Below are 13284 nucleotides of genomic sequence, written 5' to 3'. Positions count from 1 at the left end.
GCAGAAAATCTGCAATCGAAATTAACGTTCTACCACAGCGAGCATGGTATTTATGGGAAGCCTATTTCATTCTGAATTTGGAAATATAAAGTTTGTATGTGAAATCTCCTTGTTCCGAACTCAATTACCTAGTGCTAAAGAGGTAAACTCGCTTGTCTGGTGCTATGACATAGGCAGATCAAATACACTGATTAAGTTGTTTAGGGTACTAGGGGGTAATTAGCCCCCTGGGGTAACTGCCCCCCGTAATTCACATTAAGACCCCAAGATGACACCAAATTATTTCCCCAACACTTTCCCTGGCTGCCACTGCTCTCGCTCAACAACAAAAATGTCCTCTGTGTCATTACAACTTTGAGATATTTCAAAACTACTACTCGCTACATTTTCTTCCTCTGTTTCTGCTGCTAAAGCCACTTTTTACCACTCTAAATTCCAAGCATCTGCCTCTAACCCTAGGAAGCTCTTTGCCACCTTCTCCTCCCTCCTGAATCCTCCTCCCTTCCCCCCCCTCCTCCCTCTCTGCGGATGACTTCGTCAACCATTTTGAAAAGAAGGTCGACGACATCCGATCCTCGTTTGTTAAAACCTGTTGGGGCTAGGGGGCAGTATTTGCACGGCCGGATAAAAAAACGTACCCCATTTAATCTGGTTACTACTCCTGCCCAGTAACTAGAATATGCATATAATTAGTCGATTTGGATAGAAAACACTCTAAAGTTTCTAAAACTGTTTGAATGGTGTCTGTGAGTATAACAGAACTCATATGGCAGGTAAAAACCTGAGAAGATTCCATGCAGGAAGTGGAAATCTGATTTGTGGAATCACCTTCAACACTTTGCCTATGAAACACACCGTGAGTTAGGACTCATTTAGCATTTCCTAAGGCTTCCACTAGATGTCAACAGTCTTTACAAAGTGGTTTGAGTCTTCTCCGGTAAAAACTGACCGAACGAGAGGCCTGGAAAGTTGGTCATAGGGGGAGGGCCATTACTACTATGACGCGGGCGCCCGTGGGTACCCTTTCGTTCCGAAACGTTTAGTAAGACAATGCAATCGTCCGACTTGAATATTATTGAAGCTCTGATTGAAAAAGGCCCTAAAGATTTATGTTATACAACGTTTGACATATTTGAACGAACGTAAATATATATTTTTTGCACATTCGTGACGACAAGTCCCGCATGCCTCATACATTATGAGTAGCCTTCGGAACGCGCTAACAAGAACGAGCTATTGGGACATAAATTATTAACTTTTTTGAACAAAACTACATTTGTTGTGGACCTGGGATACCTGGAAGTGCCTTCTGATGAAGATAATCAAAGGTAAGGCAATATTTACAATAGTATATTTGATTTAAATGGTTCCAAGATGGCGCTAACCTGTATCGCCTAGCCTATTTTTCTGAGCATAGCACCTCGTTTATTGCAAAGTGTAATTTCCCAGTAAAGTTATTTTTAAATCTGGCAATGCGGTTGCATTCACGAGATGTTAATCTATAATTCTTTGAATGACAATATTACATTTTAACCTGTTGGGTCTAGGGGGCAGCATTTGCACGTCTGGATAAAAAAAATGTACCCGATTTAATCTGGTTACTAATCCTACCCAGTAACTAGAATATGCATATACTTATTATATATGGATAGAAAACACTCTAAAGTTTCTAAAACTGTTTGAATGGTGTCTGTGAGTATAACAGAACTCATTTGGCAGGCAAAACCCTGAGACATTTTCTGACAGGAAGTGGATACCTGATGTGTTGTATTGACTTTAAACCTATCCCATTGAAAAACACAGGGGCTGAGGAATATTTTGGCACTTCCTATTGCTTCCACTAGATGTCACCAGCCTTTACAAAGTGTTTTGAGTCTTCTGGAGGGAGATCTGACCGAACAAGAGCCATGGAACGATGATGTCCCATTAGACACCTGGCGCGCGAGTTCATGTTGGGTACCCTCGTTCCAATACGTTATAAAAGAGTATGCATTCGTCCACCTTGAATATTATTCATGTTCTGGTTAAAAAGGCCCTAATGATTTATGCTATACAATGTTTGACATGTTTGAACGAACGTAAATATATTTTTTCCCCTCGTTCATGACGAGAAGTCCGGCTGGCTTAGAACATGTGCTAACAAGACGGAGATTTTTGGACATAAATGATGAGCTTTTTTGAACAAAACTACATTCGTTATGGACCTGTGATACCTGGAAGTGACATCTGATGAAGAGAATCAAAGGTAATGGATTATTTACATAGTATTTTCGATTTTAGATCTCCCCAACATGACGTCTAGTCTGTATCGCAATGCGTATTTTTCTGGGCGCAGTGCTCAGATTATTGCAAAGTGTGATTTCCCAGTAAGGTTATTTTTAAATCTGGCAAGTTGATTGCGTTCAAGAGATGTAAATCTATAATTCTTTAAATGACAATATAATATTTTACCAATGTTTTCTAATTTTAATTATTTAATTTGTTACGCTGATTTGACTGCCGGTTATTGGAGGGAAACGATTTCCTCAACATCAATGCCATAGTAAAACGCTGTTTTTGGATATAAATATGAACTTGATAGAACTAAAAATGCATGCATTGTCTAACATAATGTCCTAGGAGTGTCATCTGATGGAGATTGTAAAAGGTTAGTGCATCATTTTAGCTGGATTTATGGTTTTGGTGACCCTGTCTTTGACTTGACAAAACATTACACACAACTCTTGTAAATGTACTGTCCTAACATACTCTAAATTTATGCTTTCGCCGTAAATGGTCTGGAGAAGAGAGGAGGGGATAGGGTCAAGCGGGCAGGTTGTTGGGCGGGCGGCCAGCCGTCACAAGTCGCAAGATTTTATCTGGAGAGAGAGGGGAGAAAGAGGTCAAAGCATAGGGTAGGGCAATGTGAGCAGGACCAGCGGTGTCATTTGACTTAACCTGTCTGGGAACCTGGGACGTTTGCATCCCACCCTAGTCAACAGCCAGTGGAATCGCGTCGCGCGAAATACAAATACCTCATAAATGCTATAACTTCAATTTCTCAAACATATGACTATTTTACACCATTTTATAGATACACCTCTCCTGAATCGAACCATGTTGTCCGATTTAACCTGTTAGGGGGGGCAGTATTGACACGGCTGGATAAAAAAACATACCCGATTTAATCTGGTTACCACTCCTACCCAGTAACTAGAATATGCATATACTTATTACATATGGATAGAAAAAACCCTAAATTTTCTAAAACTGTTTGAATGGTGTCTGTGAGTATAACAGAACTCATTTGGCAGGCAAAACCCTGAGACATTATTTGGATTCAAATTTGCCGCTCTTGAAATGCACCTGCTGTTGATGGAGTGCACCACGGGTGGCACGCTAGCGTCCCACCTAGCCCCAAGAGGTTAACAATGTTTTCGAATAGCTAATTAATTATGTTAGGAGCGTTCCATGCCGGAAATAATCTGTTTTAAATATGCATAAATACAAACAAAATGCATGTATTGTGACAACATGATGTCCTAGGAGTGTCATCATGAAGATTGTCAAAGGTTAGTCTGCATTTAGCTTTGTTTTCGTATTTGTGATTAGCATTATTATTTACTCTCGAACATAATTAATGTTTTGCTTTTATTGCTTTTGCAAACATTGTTAACCTCTCAGCTTAGGTGGATGAAAGCACATGTAAACCTGTAAAAGTACCCCCATCAATAGCAGGTAATTTCAAGATGTGCAAATTAACCCAAATAATGTCTCAGGGTTTTGCCTCACAAATGAGGTTCTGTTATACTCACAGACACCATCTAAACAGTCTTAGAAAATCGAGGCTCTTTTCAATCCATATGTAATAAGTATATGTGAAGATTCTAGTTACTGGGGAGTGGTAGAACGATTTAACCGGTATGTTTTTAACCAGCTGTCAATACTGCCCCCTAACAGGTTAAATGGGGACAACATGGTTCATCCAGGAGAGGTGCATCTATAAATGAAAAAAATAGCTTCAAAAACATGTCTGAGGAACTGGGGGCTTATAGTATCGTATAGAGGTATTTGTACTTCGCGCGACGCCGATTCTGACTGGCTGCTGATTAGGATGCAAACACCCCAGGTTCCAGACAGGTTAGAGTCAAATGACACCGCTGGTCCTGCTCAAATTGCCCTACCCTATGCTTTGACCTCTTTCTCTCCTCTCTCCAGATAAAATCTTTCATGACTTGTGGACGGCTGGTCACCACACTTCAACAACCTGCCCAGCTTGACCCTATCTCCTCTCTCCTCCAGACTCATTTACGGCGAAAGCATAAATTTAGAGTATGTTAGGACAGTACATTTACAAGAGTTGTGTGTAATGTTTTGTCAAGTCAAAGACAGGGTCACCAAAACCATAAAACCAGCTAAAATGATGCACTAACCTTTTACAATCTCCATCAGATGACACTCCTAGGACATTATGTTAGACAATGCATGCATTTTTAGTTCTATCAAGTTCATATTTATATCCAAAAACAGCGTTTTACTATGGCATTGATGTTGAGGAAATCGTTTCCCTCCAATAACCGGCAGTCAAGTCAGCGTCACAAATTAAATAATTAAAATTAGAAAACATTGGTAAAATATTATATTGTCATTTAAAGAATTATAGATTTACATCTCTTGAACGCAATCAACTTGCCAGATTTAAAAATAACCTTACTGGGAAATCACACTTTGCAATAATCTGAGCACTGCGCCCAGAAAAATACGCGTTGCGATACAGACTAGACGTCATGTTGGGGAGATCTAAAATCGAAAATACTATGTAAATAATCCATTACCTTTGATTCTCTTCATCAGATGTCACTTCCAGGTATCACAGGTCCATAACGAATGTAGTTTTGTTCAAAAAAGCTCATCATTTATGTCCAAAAATCTCCGTCTTGTTAGCACATGTTCTAAGCCAGCCGGACTTCTCGTCATGAACGAGGGGAAAAAATATATTTACGTTCGTTCAAACATGTCAAACATTGTATAGCATAAATCATTAGGGCCTTTTTTAACCAGAACATGAATAATATTCAAGGTGGACGAATGCATACTCTTTTATAACGTATTGGAACGAGGGTACCCAACATGAACTCGCGCGCCAGGTGTCTAATGGGACATCATCGTTCCATGGCTCTTGTTCGGTCAGATCTCCCTCCAGAAGACTCAAAACACTTTGTAAAGGCTGGTGACATCTAGTGGAAGCAATAGGAAGTGCCAAAATATTCCTCAGCCCCTGTGTTTTTCAATGGGATAGGTTTAAAGTCAATACAACACATCAGGTATCCACTTCCTGTCAGAAAATGTCTCAGGGTTTTGCCTGCCAAATGAGTTCTGTTATACTCACAGACACCATTCAAACAGTTTTAGAAACTTTAGAGTGTTTTCTATCCATATATAATAAGTATATGCATATTCTAGTTACTGGGTAGGATTAGTAACCAGATTAAATCGGGTACATTTTTTTTATCCAGACGTGCAAATGCTGCCCCCTAGCCCTAACAGGTTAATCTAACCACGTTTTACGATTTCAAAAAGGTTTTACGGCGAAAGCATAAATTTAGAGTATGTTAGGACAGTACATTTACAAGAGTTGTGTGTAATGTTTTGTCAATTCAAAGACAGGGTAACCAAAACCATAAAACCAGCTAAAATGATGCACTAACCTTTTACAATCTCCATCAGATGACACTCCTAGGACATTATGTTAGACAATGCATGCATTTTTAGTTCTATCAAGTTCATATTTATATCCAAAAACAGCGTTTTACTATGGCATTGATGTTGAGGAAATCGTTTCCCTCCAATAACCGGCAGTCAAGTCAGCGTCACAAATTAAATAATTAAAATTAGAAAACATTGGTAAAATATTATATTGTCATTTAAAGAATTATAGATTTACATCTCTTGAACGCAATCAACTTGCCAGATTTAAAAATAACCTTACTGGGAAATCACACTTTGCAATAATCTGAGCACTGCGCCCAGAAAAATACGCGTTGCGATACAGACTAGACGTCATGTTGGGGAGATCTAAAATCGAAAATACTATGTAAATAATCCATTACCTTTGATTCTCTTCATCAGATGTCACTTCCAGGTATCACAGGTCCATAACGAATGTAGTTTTGTTCAAAAAAGCTCATCATTTATGTCCAAAAATCTCCGTCTTGTTAGCACATGATCTAAGCCAGCCGGACTTCTCGTCATGAACGAGGGAAAAAATATATTTACGTTCGTTCAAACATGTCAAACGTTGTATAGCATAAATCATTAGGGCCTTTTTAACCAGAACATGAATAATATTCAAGGTGGACGAATGCATACTCTTTTATAACGTATTGGAACGAGGGTACCCAACATGAACTCGCGCGCCAGGTGTCTAATGGGACATCATCGTTCCATGGCTCTTGTTCGGTCAGATCTCCCTCCAGAAGACTCAAAACACTTTGTAAAGGCTGGTGACATCTAGTGGAAGCAATAGGAAGTGCCAAAATATTCCTCAGCCCCTGTGTTTTTCAATGGGATAGGTTTAAAGGCAATACAACACATCAGGTATCCACTTCCTGTCAGAAAATGTCTCAGGGTTTTGCCTGCCAAATGAGTTCTGTTATACTCACAGACACCATTCAAACAGTTTTAGAAAATTTAGGGTTTTTTCTATCCATATGTAATAAGTATATGCATATTCTAGTTACTGGGTAGGAGTGGTAACCAGATTAAATCGGGTATGTTTTTTTATCCAGCCGTGTCAATACTGCCCCCCCTAACAGGTTAAATCGGACAACATGGTTCGATTCAGGAGAGGTGTATCTATAAAATGGTGTAAAATAGTCATATGTTTGAGAAATTGAAGTTATAGCATTTATGAGGTATTTGTATTTCGCGCGACGCGATTCCACTGGCTGTTGACTAGGGTGGGATGCAAACGTCCCAGGTTCCCAGACAGGTTAAGTCAAATGACACCGCTGGTCCTGCTCACATTGCCCTACCCTATGCTTTGACCTCTTTCTCCCCTCTCTCTCCAGATAAAATCTTGCGACTTGTGACGGCTGGCCGCCCGCCCAACAACCTGCCCGCTTGACCCTATCCCCTCCTCTCTTCTCCAGACCATTTCCGGAGACCTTCTCCCTTACCTCACCTCGCTCATCAACTCATCTTTGACCGCTGGCTATGTCCCTTCCGTCTTCAAGAGAGCGAGAGTTGCACCCCTTCTCAAAAAACCTACACTCGATCCCTCCGATGTCAACAACTACAGACCAGTATCCCTTCTTTCTTTTCTCTCCAAAACTCTTGAGCGTGCCGTCCTTGGCCAGCTCTCTTGCTATCTCTCTCAAAATGACCTTCTTGATCCAAATCAGTCAGGTTTCAAGACTGGTCATTCAACTGAGACTGCTCTTCTCTGTGTCACGGAGGCTCTCCGCACTGCTAAAGCGAACTCTCTCTCCTCTGCTCTCATCCTTCTAGACCTATCTGCTGCCATTGATACTGTGAACCATCAGATCCTCCTCTCCACCCTCTCCGAGTTGGGCATCTCCGGCGCGGCTCACTCTTGGATTGCGTCCTACCTGACAGGTCGCTCCTACCAGGTGGCGTGGCAAGAATCCGTCTCCGCACCACGTGCTCTCACCACTGGTGTCCCCCAGGGCTCAGTTCTAGGCCCTCTCCTATTCTCGCTATACACCAAGTCACTTGGCTCTGTCATATCCTCACATGGTCTCTCCTATCATTGCTACGCAGATGACACACAATTCATCTTTTCCTTTCCCCCTTCTGATAACCAGGTGGCGAATCGCATCTCTGCATGTCTGGCAGACATATCAGTGTGGATGACGGATCACCACCTCAAGCTGAACCTTGAGCTGCTCTTCCTCCCTGGGAAGGACTGCCCGTTCCACGGTCTCGCCATCACGGTTGACAACTCCATTGTGTCCTCCTCCCAGAGTGCTAAGAGCCTTGGCGTGACCCTGGACAACACCCTGTCGTTCTCCGCTAACATCAAGGCGGTGACCCGATCCTGTAGGTTCATGCTATACAACATTCGCAGAGTACGACCCTGCCTTACACAAGAAGCGGCGCAGGTCCTAATCCAGGCACTTGTCATCTCCCGTCTGGATTACTGCAACTCGCTGTTGGCGGGGCTCCCTGCCTGTGCCATTAAACCCCTACAACTCATCCAGAACGCTGCAGCCCGTCTGGTGTTCAACCTTCCCAAGTTCTCTCACATCACCCCGCTCCTCCGCACACTCCACTGGCTTCCAGTTGAAGCTCGCATCTGCTACAAGACCATGGTGCTTGCCTACGGAGCTGTGAGGGGAACGGCACCTCCGTACCTTCAGGCTCTGATCAGTCCCTACACCCAAACAAGGGCACTGCGTTCATCCACCTCTGGCCTGCTGGCCCCCCTACCTCTGCGGAAGCACAATTCCCGCTCAGCCCAGTCAAAACTGTTCGCTGCTCTGGCACCCCAATGGTGGAACAAGCTCCCTCACGATGCCAGGACAGCGGAGTCAATCACCACCTTCCAGAGACACCTGAAACCCCACCTCTTTAAGGAATACATGGGATAGGATAAAGTAATCCTTCTACCCCCCCCCCCCAAAAAAAAGATAGAGATGTACTATTGTAAAGTGGTTGTTCCACTGGATATCATAAGGTGAATGCACCAATTTGTAAGTCGCTCTGGATAAGAGCGTCTGCTAAATGACTAAAATGTAAATTTGTGACCTATGTACAAATTATAATCATGCCATAATCTTCTACTTCTACTATAATCTTCTACTTAAAAAAACAATGCCCCTTTTCTAAAAACAACATTTCATAAAATAACTTTAAAAAAGTGTTAACTGTAGCCATTTATTTCCCTTTATTGTTTATTCATCTAAGAATGACCTTCCTCCACATACCAATTGTTTTCCAAACACAATTAGACATTGTTCTTAGGGGTGGGGCTAGTTACCCCCTAGTACCCTACATGTCCTAATAATTGTAAAGATTGCCCAGGTGTTTTAATCAGCATATGCTTACTTCGATTTTGACCTTACGCCAATTAAGATAAGCAGAGTAAGGTGTTTACATGACTATTGCATAATCTGCCTACTGCCATAATCAGTTTAATATCGAATTATTAGTGTGAATGTACTCGTAGTGTACTCATAGTGTATATATATATTTTTTTTTTTCAAACACTATCTTAGGTGACTGTGAGTGGTTGGGTAAGCTCCTTAGATCAGCACTCCCACTCTTGGATGCTTTATGAATATGGGCCCTTGAGTATTGTGTGATTTTTGGCATGCACCCACTAATCCTCCCCTCTTTCTCTGTCTGTGTCTCCCTCCTGGAGGACCTGAGCCCCTGGTCGTGCTGCTGTTTCCGACTGCAGCTGTGGACCCTTGGCCTGATTTCAATGGGTGCAGGGATAGGCAATAATCACAAAATACAATTACCAAATACAGATACAAAATACCGTAAAGATCAATGTATCAAAATAACGTGAAAATATTGTGTTTTTGCATTTTAAAATACAAAATACATATACAGTATTTTAATTAAATACATTACAAAATACATTTGCAAGTAGCCGGCCCAAACAGCAACAACATTCTCAGTAACGGTTACAGAAATGACTGTGACATGTTGTTGTTTATCTACCTTAGTTGAGCAAGTCACTCTGGATAAGAGTGTCTGCTAAATTACTAAAATATAAATGTATATAGTGCCTTCGGAAAGTATTCAGAACCCTTGACTCTTTCCACATTTTGTTACGTTATAGCCTTATTCTGAAATGTATTAAATAAATAAATAATCTCAAAAATCTGCTCACAATACCGCATAATGACAAAGCGAAAACAGGTTTTTAGAAATGTTTGCAAATGTATTAATAATAAAAAACAGAACTACCTTATTTACATAAGTATTCAGACCCTTTGCCATGAGACTCGAAATCGAGATCAAGTGCATACTGTTTCCATTGATCATCCTTGAGATGTATCTACAACTTCATTGGAGTCCACCTGTGATAAATTCAATTGATTGGACATGATTTGGAAAGGCACACACCTGTCTATAAGGTCCCACAGTTGACAAATGTAGGTCAGAGCAAAAACCAAGCCATGAGGTCAAAGGAATTGTCCGTAGAGCTCCGAGACATTATTGTGTCGAGGCACAGATCTGAGGAAGGGTACCAAATGTCTGTAGCATTGAAGGTCCTCAAGAACACAGTGGACTCCATCATTCTTAAATGAGAGAAATTTGGAACCACCAAGACTCTTCCTAGAGCTGGCCGCCCGACCAAACTGAGCAACCAGGGGAGAAGGGCCTTGGTCAGGGAGGTGACCAGGAACCCGATGGTCACTCTGACAGAACTCCAGAGTTCCTCTGCAGCACTCCACCAATCAGGCCTTTATGGTAGAGTGGCAAGACGGAGGCCACTCCTCAGTAAAAAAAAGTACATGACAGCCTGCTTGGAGTTTGCCAAAAGGCACCTAAAGACTCAGACCATGAGAAACAAGATTCTCTGGTCTGATGAAAACAAGATTGAACTCTTTGGCCTGAATGCAAAGCGTCACATCTGGAGGAAACCTGGCACCATCCCTACGGTGAAGCATGGTGGTGGCAGCATCATTTTTCTATTTTTTAAATTTTTTAATTTATCCGTTGTTTTACCAGGTAAGTTGACTGAGAACACGTTCTCATTTACAGCAACGACCCGGGGAATAGTTACAGGGGAGAGGAGGGGGATGAATGAGCTCATGAATGAATGAGATCATACTGTGGGGATGTTTTTCAGCGGCATGGACTGGGAGACTTGTCAGGATCGAAGCAAAGATGAAGCAAAGTACAGCGAGATCCTTGATGAAAACCTGCTCCAGAGCGCTCAGGACCTCAGGCTGGCCTCAGACCTCAGACTGGAAGGTTCACCTTCCAGGAGGACAACGACCCTAAGCACACAGCCAAGGCAACGCAGGACTGGCTTCGGGACAAGCCTCAGAATGTCCTTGAATGGCCCAGCCAGAGCCCGGACTTGAACGCAATTGAACATCTCTGGAGAGACCTGAAAATAGCTGTGCAGCAAAGCTCCCCATCCAACCTGACAGAGCTTGAGAGGATCTGCAGAGACAAATGGTAGAAACTCCCCAAATACAGATGTGCCAACTTGTAGCGTCATACCTAAGAAGACTCGAGGCTGTAATCTCTGCCAAAGGTCCTACAACAAAGTACTTAGTAAAGGGTCTGAATACTTATGTAACTGTCATATGTCAGCTATTTATTTATTTATTTTTGGCAGAAATGTCTATAAACCTGTTTTTTCTCTGTCATTATGGGGTATTGTGTGTAGATTGATGAGGAAAAACAAGGCTGTAATGTAACAAAATGTGAAAAAAGTAAAGGGGACTAAATACTTGAATGTACTGTATGTGAAAATGAAAATATCAAAATTAACTGCAAATACTGGCAATTATTATTGGCCTTGCTTCAGGGTGGAGCTCATTAGAATGAAACTCAGCATGCTTTTGCAATTGTTCATTTTTTACATTTACATTTTAGTAATTTAGCAGACACTCTTATCCAGAGCGACTTTTAATTTGTGTATTCATCATAAGATAGCTACGTGAGACAACATATCACAATTGTTTAAAATACATTTTCCCTCAACAAAGTATTTATCAACATTTGTACATATACACATATATTTAGTTAATTTGGCAGACTGTCTTATCGAACCATAATGTTATCAGACTTCTGATACCAATGGTATAGAAAAAGCACACACAAAAACAATTTCTTTTAAATATTTCCAGATAGCGGCTCTTTGGCTTGTAAACCATAGCAGAACCCTTTTTGGTACAAAACACTAGGAACACCTTCCAAATATTAAGTTGCACCCCCTTTTGCCCTCAGAACAGCCTCAATTCGTTGGGGCATGGACTCTACAAGGTGTCGAAAGCGTTCCAAATGGATGCTGGCCCATGTTGAGTCCAATGCTTCCCACAGTTGTGTCAAGTTGGCTGGATGTCCTTTGGGTGGTGGGCCATTCTTGATACAGACCTGAAACTGTTGAGTGTGAAAAACACAGCAGTGTTGTAGTTTTTGACTCACTCAAACACGTGCGCCTGGCACCTACTACCATACTCCATTCAAAGGCACTCAAATCTTTTGTCTTGCCCATTGTCGTGGCGAATCAGAATTAGTTGGGTAACATAGATAATTAAGATGTTTTATTAGTATAATATGCTTATTTGAGGTACTTGTCATTAGAACGTGTCCATTGGACTCTGGTGTCTTTTCAGTTGCACGTCTACCTTAGCTGGGGCTCAGACACTTGGGGCCCAGAGAGGGGAGAGGTCAGATTTGTCGTCATGGGAATGTGTCTTTACTTATTCTTAAACCATGTGAAGGGATGGCGTGATTAATGGGGAACCAATGACTTGTCTCCACAATGTCTGTGAGCAAGTCACTCCCTCCTTTTCTTTATTGTGGGGAGGATTATGGCAGTGTCTGGACCCTTGTATGTCCTCTGTTAGATCTCACACTTATCCTGGGATATTATATGGCCTAGAGGCTCACTCCCTCCAGTGAGCCTGTCCAGGAGTAGGGTCAAGAGGGGGTTTGCTTGAGATGGGAGTATCTAGAGTTGACAATTGATATATGCCATTGGATGAAATAGTTCTGTTCAATACCGTACCAGGGAGGGATGGTTCTAAGGAGACCAGATACTGGGCTATACCATTAATCCTGTTGACATAGCATTTACTGTCTGATGTGTTTTATGGATATCTGTCATACAAAACTTACCCTTTGTGAACTGTTACTAAGTATCTGTGGTTTGTCAATGTACGTTGAAGGGGGTGTATCGTTGCTATAAAAGATCCCTGTTGCCATTCTGTAATCACCTTCCTGGTTCATTCGAGAGAGTGCATTATTGAAGGTCAAGAACTTTTGCAAAAGTATCTTAATTAAGTATTAAAGATGTAGTTTAACTCGGACTGTGTGTGTTTGTAACTCCTCATTTGGTAATGCGGAAATTAGCCACCACACCATTCACCCTCTGAATGGCACAAATGCACAATCCATGTCTAAATTGTCTCAAGGCTTAGAAATCCTTCTTTAATTAACCTGTCTCCTCCCCTTCAATCTACACTGATTGAAGCAGATGTAATAAATGACATCAATAAGGGATCATAACTTTCACCTGGATTCACCTGTTAAGTCTATGTCATGGAAAGAGCAGGTGTTCCTAATGATTTGTACACTAAGTATATA

Source organism: Salmo salar, chromosome ssa07, assembly GCF_905237065.1.
Source record: "Salmo salar chromosome ssa07, Ssal_v3.1, whole genome shotgun sequence".
NCBI lineage: Eukaryota > Metazoa > Chordata > Actinopteri > Salmoniformes > Salmonidae > Salmo > Salmo salar.
Note: the sequence above shows the minus strand (reverse complement) of the source record.